This window comes from Salvelinus namaycush, chromosome 4 (assembly GCF_016432855.1).
Source record: "Salvelinus namaycush isolate Seneca chromosome 4, SaNama_1.0, whole genome shotgun sequence".
NCBI classification, from domain to species: domain Eukaryota; kingdom Metazoa; phylum Chordata; class Actinopteri; order Salmoniformes; family Salmonidae; genus Salvelinus; species Salvelinus namaycush.
In genome coordinates, this window is record NC_052310.1 from 41,480,207 (window position 1) to 41,493,200 (window position 12,994).

The window sequence follows — 12,994 nt, forward strand, 5'->3', positions numbered from 1 at the left end:
TATTTTGACTCGTTATTGTTATTCGCTGTGTATTTATTCCTTGCGTCACTATTTCCATTTTTTATATCTTATCTTTAACTCTGCATTGTTGGAAAAGTAAGTAAGCATTTCACTGTTAGTCTACACCTGTTGTTTACGAAGCATGTGAGAAATACAATTTGATGAGGCATTTATAAATTACATTCTCCAAGAATCAATGGGTACATTTGATTAATTCAGAAGTACAAACATTGATGAAGCAACTGAAGATTGCCTCTTTAAAGCATATAGTAATAACTTATGTATAGGTTTGAAACTCTCTGTATGTAAAGAGAAGCTGTGGTAATTCCTTCTCCGGTTGCAGCCTAATACCTGATCTTGTGGCCTCTATATTTACCAGGTATTGTTTTGTATCCGACCACAGACATGAGCTTCAAAGGGATGCACACGAGAGGTTTGCGTGCCAGCGGGCCTTTGAAATCCAACACTGTTATGTGATGTTGTTGGGGTGACTCTCCGTCAAAGTGATGGGCCTATAAACAGGAGCCCCAAATAGGGTAATGCGGAGATGTCAAGGGATAGTTAGTGAACATTTTTAAATGTGTTCGCACTCCCACCCATATAAACATATGACATAAATGAGATTGGTTATATCAATTACATGTTTTAAGCAATGTCTACTAACTCATGAGGCACCTGCTATTGAATATAATATATTATACGGAATATTATACTGGCTGTGTGGTTGGAGTTACTTCTGTGAATTTTGTTAAGCAGGTTGTGATGAATATTGTGTGTGTGTGTGTAAGTGTGTGTGTGTGTGTAGCCTATGCATGCATGTGTCTGTGGGTGCACTGTGTTGGGGAAACCATAGTCAGGTTGGACTGATAAACTGATTTTTACATTTAACTCCATACTAGGATTGTGGCTATCAAATTTTACAACACATAATTCATTTAGGAACATCTTGTTAAGTCCTATAATCCATTTTTCATTTGCAGGCCCTCCTACAAACAGGTTAATGCCATTGACCTGGATATAGTAGGCAAGGTAAGCGTTTCTACAGGTGGCACTAACACTGCTGGGAAAGGCGCTCCTGTACTTTGAGAAACATCTGTATTTGTAAGAGGGCAATTCTATATGTCGTTGAACAGTAAATTAGCATTTTCTTTTCTTCTTTTTTTTTTTTTACAATAGACACATTTATGGTAGAGAGTCCTTTGCCAACCCGCGGCGCTGGATTTTGTGATTTACGAGCTTGACTCCTTTTCCAGATGGACGCACAATTACTGTAGGTTCAGCCCAGCCTTAGCTGTATGAGATGCTGAATACACACACTTCCACACACACACACACACTTACTGAGTCACTCAGGTATCAAGTGTTGGTCAAGAGTGTATCCCGCAGAGGAAAATTGCCTGCAGGTTTACCTCCTTGCTAGTGTACAGGGTTTAGACAGTAGGTAGGTGTTTTATGCAATCTCTCATAAGTAGCAGATGTTTCAGCAAGCATAAATACAGTAATAGAGAGGATTAAAAGATGACCATAAACCATGTCTCCCACCAATGGGACAGTAGTAAATAGTCAACAGTAATTCACCCCATGTGCTGCTCGACAAAGCAGCATGGTGACTTTTCCTTGTGGATTGAGAACGTTCTTTGCTATACAAGAGGCAAAGTTCACATTTGCATTTCCACTTGTTTTCAGGTATTAAGCAATGGAAAATCCACCTTTACTTTCAACTCAAACCTCCATTTTACATCCTGGCTTCATAATGGGGGTTTAAACGAGGATCATAATACTATTTTTATGGCGGAAATATAGAAAGCTCTCTGGATCGAGCCAGGGGCCATAAAATGAGATCTGCTTGTGGCAACCCCTGTTCGGGCTTTCGTTGGAAAACGGTGTCTTTAGGAAAACCTATCAACACCTCCGCACACTCCACAGCCTGAAAATCAGGCACCTATTCAAGAATCTGTGACATTTTGGAGACGGCCTCAGTGACACTCTCCCTTGTTAGCGTGGAAACATTCTTATGCGTTTTACACATTTCAAGCCGTTCATGCTGTCCGGCACCGCTGATCTTTCAGAGACAAGGGAGTGCTTTTAATACAGCGGCACCAACATTAATGTGAGTGATAAGTGACAAGCAACCAGATAGTGTAGACAGAATTTATCCACTGCTCAGCGCTCCCTGGTGAGGAGGCCTGGAATGGAAACAGAAACTCCAACAGTCCCCAGCTGGGACTCCATGGTTCACATACTGTTGAAAGAAAAGGGCTGAAACCAGACGGCCATTAGAAGCTACTGTACAACATTTCTACACAGATCTTTTTTCTGTCCTGAAGATCATTATAAATAATGTGACCATTAGCCAGTGTGGCCATTTGGCGTCTAATGCAACTTCAACAAATTTGTTTTCTGTCCATGATAAGCCTGGAAGGAGAACTACATGTTTGTCCTCATATTCGAGCACCAGAGTAAAATGAGCACACAGAGCCTACAGCACAGAAACAGTTCATAAACCATTTCTCAGTCCTTAGCAAATAAAGACGTTCACAGCAGATGTGTTGAGGACAAAACGCTGATGACAGACGCAATCTTCTCATGCTATAATTCAGTAGCTCCACAGTTATGTTGTGATTTATGAATTGCTTTTAAGACAGAGCACACTGGATTACATCCACTCAGCTGTCTGTCCCTGTCCTCCCTCCACTCATCTTCATCTTGTTTTGGACTACACAGGCAAAAAAGTGAAAGAACCACAGAAACAAAGGCTTGCCACCATGCCTAGGTATCAAATAGAGATTGATACCCACAGGTTTTCCCACAGGTCTCCCTTCAAGATCCGTGTACCTTCCTGAAGGGTGGGGCTACTGGACAAGGCACTATTTTGTCTACTCTTCGTTTGGAACTCAGTGTCAGATTACATTTATGAAATGGCTGACATATCGTGATGTCTGTTCGTTTGGGTGTCCATGTATGTGTAGCACGTAAATAACGGGCCTCGTACGAGTGTCAAACCACCAGTATGGAAAACATTTTTGGGGTTGAAAAGCATTAAAGAATACATTAATTTGAAGTAAGGCAGATGACAAGCTTATATTTCTTTTTAGACGTGGGCTGCCTGGGTGGTTGTGTGTGTCCTCAGACCTCCATCTTTCACAGGAACAGGAAATACTGCAGATTTCCTGGGAAATGACACTCTGCCAAGTTTAAATGCCACCTCTAAAAATACCCGTGTGGAATGCGGGGCTTGGCAGTGGAGTCAACTGAGTGGCCCGGGCCTTGTCGCCACTCCGAGGGCCTATTTTGACACGACAGCGCCGTCTGAGCGAAACCCGAAACCTGCTCCTCTGTTCAGCTCCTTCACTTTAAAGCGTTATTTCTGTTCTGAGACTCTTTTTGGGACGACTTGCTGGGTTCCAAGAGCAGATTGTCTGGATCCTATAAATCCCTGCCATAGGTGCCCACGCTGATACGGCATGATAGGTCTATTATGTGACCCCTTTCTGGTGGGACAGCCTGTTCTAGGTTAGAACTTCCTCACCCCGCCCTGCTTCCTCCAGCTCTGGTGACCCAGCGTCACGAACGTGCAATGGCGTCTAACATGATTTTACACTTTTTCGAAAGCTATTTTGAGATAGTGGACTACAGCATTTCTTATTGACTCTATTTGTATTAATCGTTTTACAGAGTGGATTTTAAACATGTGTTCTTATATTGCAACGTCCCCCCACTTTAATTCATAGCTTTATATCAAAGGGCTAAATTCATCTAAATATCGGAGCGCCTTTCAAAAATGTTATGTACATTTCAAATTGAAGTCCTTTAGCAGTTCCCCTCCCCTTTACAGAGGAGAAGTTGTAACAGTGACAAGACATGATGAATGGCAAATAAAACAAATCAGTTGTCAACTGATTCCAACTGAAATAAAGTCGGATCCACGACACTGCACTGCGCCTCTCCAATTTAGCGGTGTATTTCACAGACCCTCAGCACACTGGTGGGTTTCCATCCACAGTCAATCTCTATCCCATTCTCTACTAGGCAATTTTCCTCAGGCCTTCACCCCTCAGATACCATTTTATTGTAGCCTCATTTAGGATGTTGCTCATTCTCTAACGGAAGACCTGTGCATGTATGTCTGGAGAAACTATCTGGTCTAGAATGAGCTTAGCTAGAGCTATTAAATCCAAATTACTGAAGATGGAGTTTTATAGGAATCTTATAGGATATTGTATATACAGTGCATTTGGAAAGTATTCAGAGCCCTTCCCCTTTTCCAGATTTTGCTACGTTAAAACCTTATTCTAAAATGAATTCAATTCTTATTTTCCCCTCATCAATCTACACACAATACCCCATAATGACAAAGTGAAAACAGGTTTTTAGAAATGTTAGCAAATATATATATATATATATTAAACAGAAATACCTTATTTACATACATTTTCAGACCATTTGCTATGAGACTCGAAATTGAGCTCAGGTGCATCCTGTTTCCATTGATAATCCTTGAGATGTTTCTACAACTTGGAGTCCACCTGTGGTAAATTCAATTTATTGGACATGATTTGGAAAGGCACACACCTGTCTATATAAGGTCCCACAGTTGACAGTGCATGTCAGCGCAAAAACCAAGCCATGAGGTTGAAGGAATTGTCCGTAGAGCGCCGAGACAGGATTGTGACGAGGCAAGAACCCGACACAAGAACCCGATGGCCACTCTGACAGAGCTCCAGAGTTCCTCTGTGGAGATGGGAGAACCTTCCAGAAGGACAACCATCTCTGCAGCACTCCACCAATCAGGCCTTTGTGGTAGAGTGGCCAGACGGAAGCCATTCCTCAGTAAAATGCACATGACAGCCTGCTTGGAGTTTCCCAAAAGGCAAATAAAGGACTCTGACCATGAGAAACAAGATTCTCTGGTCTGATGAAACCAAGATTGCACTCTTTGGCCTGAATGCCAAGCGTCATGTCTGGAGGAAACCTGGCACCATCCCTACGATGAAGCATGGTGGTGGCAGCATCATGTTGTGGGGATGTTTTTCAGCAGCAGGGACTGAAAGACTAGTCAGGATCGAGGGAAAGATGAACGGAGCAAAGTAGAGAGAGATCATTGATGAAAACCTGCTCCAGATTGCTCAGGACCTTGGAAGGTGAACCTTCGCCCCAGTCTAACAGGAACACAACCCTAAGCACACAGCCAAGACAACGCAGGAGTTCTTCGGAACAAGCCCCTGAATGTCCTTGAGTGACCCAGCCAGAATCCGGACTTGAACCCGATCGAACATCTCTGGAGAGACCTATAAATAGCTGTGCAGCGACGCTCCCCATCCAACCTGACAGAGCTTTAGAGGATCTGCAGAGAATGGGAGAAACTCCCCAAATACAGATATGACAAGTTTGTAGCGTCATACCCAAGAAGATTTGAGGCTGTAATCGCTGCCAAAGGTGCTTCAAGTACTGAGTAAAGGGTCTGAAAACTTATGTAAATGGTATGAGTTTTTTATGTTTAATACATTTGCAAACATTTCTAAAAACCTGTTTTTGCTTTGTCATTATGGGGTATTGTGTGTAGATTGTTTGTTTTTTCCCCTCATCAATCTAATCAATTTTAGAACAAGGCTGTAACGTAACAACATTCTGAAAAGTCAAGGGGTCTGAAGACTTTCCGAACGCACAGTATATTTTTCATCCCAGTAATGATACCTGCATACTGTATCTCCTACCGTTATGCCATCAGGACCTTTGTGAGCCCTATGAGGATGGATTTGAATGTATAGATGGAACTGGCAGTCACTGACACCTTTAACAGTCTCAGCAGAAGAAGGGTCTGCTATTCGGGTCTCCTCATGACTGAGCCCACCAATGGCATTCACGGTAGGTCCAATTTGTATGTCATTTCCCGACCACAAGAAAGGTGAACGTTATCGCATTTGGACTGCTTTAGAAGGGCAGTGCTTCAGTCATCTTTTTACATGGCCTAAACTGACAGAGAAGAAGACCGTTTATTTTACTAGGTGAGACATCTCACAGTATTAGTAAAGCATTGGCCACACATTCACTTTACCATTGTAGAAAGACATCACTAACTATCTCTATTTCAGAGCCAAAAGCAGATTTGACAACTTCCCACAGATGGTCATGACCGAACAGGCATAAAAGTACCAACTAAATATCCCCTCAAATGAATCCTATTTCAAGGGTCATTATTACATAAATTACAATATGAGCCATAAATGCATGGGGAAAGCAGCCAAAACAGCCATAGAGTAAACACATGTAGACTACTTTTCCAGCTGGCTCTTTACGGTGCCACCTGAGTGCGTTTTGGGGTTTGGAGGCTCTTTTAGGTGGGTTGCTGGGAAATGACTAGAACCCCGTCCCTCCATGTGCTGTTGATGCGTTTGTGACAGGTCTGAATCACCTGATACTAGATTATAAAAATGGGCTCCATATGATTTTCATAAATCGCAAAACATATCAAAACCCCACAATGTTAGAAAGACTAAACATGAAACCATTGTATTACCATATGTATCTACTGGCTACTTATCCAAGGGATAACAGAACCTGTCGCGTAACGCAGGAACAACAATAGGAGATGTACTTTTCTCTCTTCGTATGGTAACAGACCATCAGACTGTACTGGGAATTATAAGTCGTGTCCCCCCCCTCCCCCCGTTAACTGATCCAGGATAGTATTCCATGGTTTTGTCAGACAGCAGAGAGCAAACAGTGTTTGGGCTCCTTTGATTGTGGTCAGATTCAGTGAATAAGAAGTTATAGGCCAGTTAAGTAATAAGGAACACTGAGTATCTGACAACGAACGATATGTACGCCTCTCTTTCCACCACTAAGGGGTCAAACTAAGCAGAGCCTTGAGGAGGTCAGCAGAAGGGGAAACAAGCACCTAGAGGAGGAAAGGAGCAGCAGCAGCAACCACAATAGGAAGCTACAAATGTCAAGCTATCATAATTCATAACTCACTCCTCTAATCAAGCCCTGAGCTTTCTGTTGTTGATAAAACCATCCGAGTTATCCATTTACAAATAGTCTCTGAAGCAGTCTGACATCAGCAGAAGTAGGAACTGACAAACTCTCCATCCCACTCTTCCTGCACCTTAGAGCAGGTCATATGAAGAAAAAAAAGCCACTGGAGTAAACATCTCCCGCAACCCTTAACTGACAGATAAGGAGTGTACTGAGGTAACAAAGGGTTTCCCTTTGTCGTATGAGTGGGGTGGGTGTGAGGTGACAGCGAGGGGAAGGGATGGGGAAACCACACCTTGGTACAGAGGGTCACATTCCCAGGGTGAGGGTCTTGAATCATGATACACAAACTCAGAGCTTCCTGTTCACCTTTATGGCGTATTTAAAGCTGGAAACACATACAGTCTGTCATCCATGAGATCATGTACTCCAGAATGTATGTCCCCCCCGAAGCTTCCTCTAACAGAGCCCACACAGACAGGCCTGGGGAAACCATCTCTTCTGTTCCTCCTGAGGATGAAGCAGGCATCTGGCACCCTATGGCCATTACAGACAGGACCATCCTGTGAGCAGGCTACAGTATAGGTTAGGTCATTAAACAAATAAGGCCAAGGTTAGAAGGGTCTGCATCCTCTCTGCTTCTATCTATATAACTGCCATCTGGTTCTGCTTTATTTCACAACTCTGGATAAAAAGGATCATCTTCTTTATCATTAACTGATCTTGGGTTGTCAGCAGATACACTGAGTAATTCACACATTTTATGGCATGACGTTTTATGGCATGACACAATATTTCTCAGTTTGATGGGCGTGGTGTGCTTGTGTCAGTCAAGGCCAATCTGGACTATATTTCATGCTTATTCAGAATGTTTTCAAAATAAGCCTGCAGCTGTGTGGGCTTGGTTGTTTTGGGAGTGAAAATGCTCTTGGTCACCCCTGAAAAATAATAGTGCATTTTTTGTTGTGGAAATAAACAAATCATATCACTTAAGTATTCTATTATGTTGACTCTCATGTGTGTTTTCAAAGTAACACAACTAGCGGGGTACAATGGCAAAATATTGTACATGTACGTGTTATAAACCCATGTATTTATCTGTGTGTAAGACATGTAACATTTAAATATATGAATAAAGCCTGTGCAATGTGCCTACCAGATCAATACCTACAACACAATCTCAGGTAATCATTAGATTCATTCGAGTGTTTAACTAGTCTGCTGTAGCTTAATGCCTGAGACAATTACATTGAAGGAACCACAGTAGACATGCGGATGCTGACCTCTACTGGGTAGCAAGCGAGATACAACAGGGCAGGGCAAGATGAGAGCCCAAACCACTCTGTCCACCTGGATGTGAATTACTAGCAAGCTCTTATTCACAATATCATCACTTTACACTACCTGAGAGATAATTTTTACATAAAGCTGTACACAAGACCATCTCTTCCTCAACTGTTTTATAGCATAGAACTAGGAATGATGGGCAAAATAAGAGAGGCTACAGAGCTTGCCAGCATGGAGTCCTAAAAACGGAAATGAGGTTACCTCTGGTTTGTTCAGCCATTCCTATGGGACAAATGAAGGGGTAAAGAATAGGGTTTTGGGATAAATGCCAAAAATACGGTCTGATGTTAACACAGGCTTAAGAGATCTTATATGTTGTGTTCTATGAGATGATATCAGTCAGTTAACATGACCATTAAGAATTCTGAAGTTTTATGTGCTTGTTTTATTACATAAATGCTTCAAATTCACACAAACAATGTTAGCTGATGAAGATTATTTCATAAAACAAAATGTATAAGATCTTCTAAGCCTGGGTTTACCACAGATCTTGTTTTCTGTGTTTATCCAAAAACCCTACAAACTTTGTTCAATTTTCCCCATAGTCTTTGTCCAACGAACCATGGCGGAGTCATTGCCTACAAAAAAACGACATTACTATTGCTATCTATTGCTGAATAGCGACAACAAAAAATCGCTAAGGATCATGGTGAAAGTGGCATAACTACCAAAGGATCATGGTCGATGTAGTCATTTTCATCCTGCCTGAGAGAGTAAACCAATTATGTATATAAACCCTGGATTACTGACGCTATGTATTGGCCATTGAGAGTCTTTGAAGCCACCGGTCGGCCATCCTGGCACTCCCCAGTTGGAGCAGTATGCCATAGGAATGAATGGAATTCTACAGTATTTCAATTAAATGTTTCAAGGACGAAATTACATGGATTTAAGTATGTTTTTGTTGTAGTGGGGACAAACGTTAGTACTCTCTAAAAATAAATACTTTAAAGAAAATGTTTGTATATATTTCTATGTCAGACAAGGGCTTTTGGCACCGCTAGGTTGCTATGCAGTAGCAGACCAGCAGAGCTCGTGACTTCACGCTCCAGACCGGACACTGGAGGCCTGATACAGGCACGCCTGGTGCCCAAATAGATGACGTATGTCACGCAGCTGAGAGTCGAGTGTTGAGACGAATGGATTCGGTTCAGTCAGTCGTCATGATCAGCCCTTCCCAGGAAGAAGAACAGATTCTGTTCAGTCATTTCAGTTCAGTCAGTCGTTCTGATGAGCCCTTCTCAGCTAGCTAATGTACGTTTGTCGCTAGAAACTTCAGTGAGAATTTGAAACTGGTCTTCCGAAGTTGGAACTTGAGTGTTCAGAATCATTCCGCTTTTTTTCCAGAGTAATTGTATTTTTATTTTATTGTATGTTACGTTACACGCTAATGCCGTAGTTGTACATTTCCGATGAAAATCAATACAATAAATGTGCTTTAGCGGTCACTATGACCTTATATTGGCTTGGTAACCAGCTATGCAGGAAATATCACGTCTTATTTAGTTTCAAATGTGGATTCCAAGGCTTTAAATATAAGGTCAGGTTCCCTTTACTTTAACAACACAAAAAATAAGGTAATGTTATGCCTTTTGAACACCTTTTCAGTGGATGTAGGCATTTTTGCAATGCCCCTGGATGTTATTCATCAACTACCGCGAGAAATAAACAAAACTTTAAAAAATATATTTTCATTATTTTACAGTCCTAGGTAAATTCTCACCAATAATGTTTTTTTCATGATTATGGTATTTATTATTTTATTTAAGATTATCTTTGTGTCCCTGATACCACTTTCCACCCTGTTAGTTGTAAATCTCCATTTAAAAACCCCTTCCCCACAATGACACCACGTTCAGGAAGTGTCAACGTTTCTTTGGTGGGAAAACAATGGTGCAAAGCTAAATAAACAAACAATTTATTTTTCTATGTTGTTAGTCTATATGTCCCACTCATAAATTTATAACCTGTTAGGCTAAATTATAGAGAAAATTAACAACATATTAAAATGTTTAATAGAGAAGGTAAAACCCTGTTCAAGTGTTCACCATTATACCAACTCAATCTTGCTCACACAGAACTTTGGCTAATTTAAGGCTCCAAATTTCCACCCTGTTAAATTCCACCTAATCTTGCATTGTCATACCTACAAAATCACGTTGTCACACATGTAGGGTCCTTAAGAGGTCTGGAGAAAGTTATGTTGTAAAAACGGTTTGAATCCTCCACTGGGATTTTGATTGGATGTAACATTTCAAGAACCCTCCCCCACTAGTCCCTTGAAGGGGGTGGTGTGTTATGTTCCTCACTGTTTTCTGACCTGGTGCCACCAGCCCGGATCCACAAGGGGGCAAGCCCCCTCAGTTGAAACTTGTGCCCCCTTAGTTTTAGTTTTATATCCCTATATAAAAATAGTACAAAAAAATAAATAATTGTGACAGGTTGGTGAAAATGTCTCAGCACAATGGACAGAGCACACAGCGGTATGTGTGGGGTGGGTATGAAAAGCCACTTGGGCGGTTAACTATGACTCCTTTAGGTTTCCATAAAAAGCGGGAAAAAACACTTATCATTGGTGGTAGGCTAAGTGAATAACGTGATACACGGTAATATTTGATTTTGATTAATAAGGGCAGGGTCAAGTTTACCATTGAAGCTGCTTCACTCAACCCTGCCACACGCCCCACCACTACAGAGTTTACTTAGCTTCTTAGCTAGCTGTAAAAAGCGCTAAATTGTTATTAGCCTTAGCCTATTTCGCTAGCTCGAACCAGCTAATCTGCCACTGCCACAATGGATATAAGAAATTGGCTTAGACAAATTACACAAACAAGACGCAGGCCTCCTAATTGTCCCTAGAATTTCCAAGCAAACAGCTGGAGGCAGGGCTTTCTCCTATAGAAATCCATTTTTATGGAATGGTCTGCCTACCCATGTGAGAGACGCAGACTCGGTCTCAACCTTTAAGTCTTTACTGAAGACTCATCTCTTCAGTAGGTCATATGATTGAGTGTAGTCTGGCCCAGGAGTGTGAAGGTGAACGGAAAGGCTCTGGAGCAACGAACCGCCCTTGCTCTCTCTGCCTGGCCGGTTCCCCTCTCTCCACTGGGATTCTCTGCCTCTAACCCTATTACAGAGGCTGAGTCACTGGCTTACTGGTGCTCTTCCATGCCGTCCCTAGAAGGGGTGCGTCCCTTGAGTGGGTTGAGTTACTGACGTGATCTTCCTGTCTGGGTTGGCGCCCCCCTTGGGTTGTGCCATGGCGGAGATCTTTGTGGGCTATACTCGGCCTTGTCTCAGGATGGTAAGTTGGTGGTTGAAGATATGCCTCTAGTGGTGTGGGGGCTGTGCTTTGGCAAAGTGGGTGGGGTTATATCCTGCCTGTTTGGCCCTGTCCGGGGGTATCATCGGATGGGGCCACAGTGTCTCCTGACCCCTCCTGTCTCAGGCTCCAGTATTTATGCTGCAGTGGTTTATGTGTCGGAGGGCTAGGGTCAGTCTGTTATATCTGGAGTACTTCTCCTGTCTTATCCGGTGTCCTGTGTGAATTTAAGTATGCTCTCTCTAATTCTCTCTCTCGGAGGACCTGAGCCCTAGGACCATGCCTCAGGACTACCTGGCATGATGACTCCTTGCTGTCCCCAGTCCACCTGCCCGTGCTGCAGCTCCAGTTTCAACTGTTCTGCCTGCGGCTATGGAACCCTGACCTGTTCACCAGACGTGCTACCTGTCCCAGACCTGCTGTTTTCAACTCTCTAGAGACAGCAGGAGCGGTAGAGATACTCTTAATGATCGGCTATGAAAAGCCAACTGACATTTACACCTGAGGTGGTGACTTGTTGCACCCTCGACAACTACTGTGATTATTATTATTTGACCATGCTGGTCATTTATGAACATTTGAACATCTTGGCCATGTTCTGTTATAATCTCCACCCGGCACAGCCAGAAGAGGACTGGCCACCCCTCATAGCCTGGTTCCTCTCTAGGTTTCTTCCTAGGTTTTGGCCTTTCTATGGAGTTTTTCCTAGCCACCGTGCTTCTACACCTGCATTGCTTGCTGTTTGGGGTTTTAGGCTGGGTTTCTGTACAGCACTTTGAGATATCAGCTGATGTAAGAAGGGCTATATAAATACATTTGATTTATATCAGTCTCAACATCAACAGTGAAGAGGCGACTCCGGGATGCTGGTCTTCTAGGCAGTCTGAAAGTTTCCAGCTACAATAGTCATTTACAACATTAATAATGTCTACACTGTATTTATGATCAATTTGATGTTATTTTAATGGACAAAAAAATTAGCTTTTCTTTCAAAAACAAGGACATTTCTAAGTGACCCCAAACCTTTGAACGGTAGTGTATACAATATTGACACTTTCTCAATCAAGAAATTGTGTAAGGTATCAGTGTGTGGCAAGGTGTTGCGAGACGAGACAAGCCCAGGAGTTATTTGGAAGAAAATTGGCTGGAATTATCTTCCAGTTAACAAGGTGGAGACAAGTATTCCGATTGGTTTACCGGACATCCTAGTCCCATGTGATTTCTCTTTGATGCATAAAATAGCCAGTCAAACAGGCTTGTGTAATATGGTTAACTGCCCTCATACATTTCTTATGAACTGAAAGTTTCCCTCATGCCTGTAATTGCTGGCACATATATTTGCACATT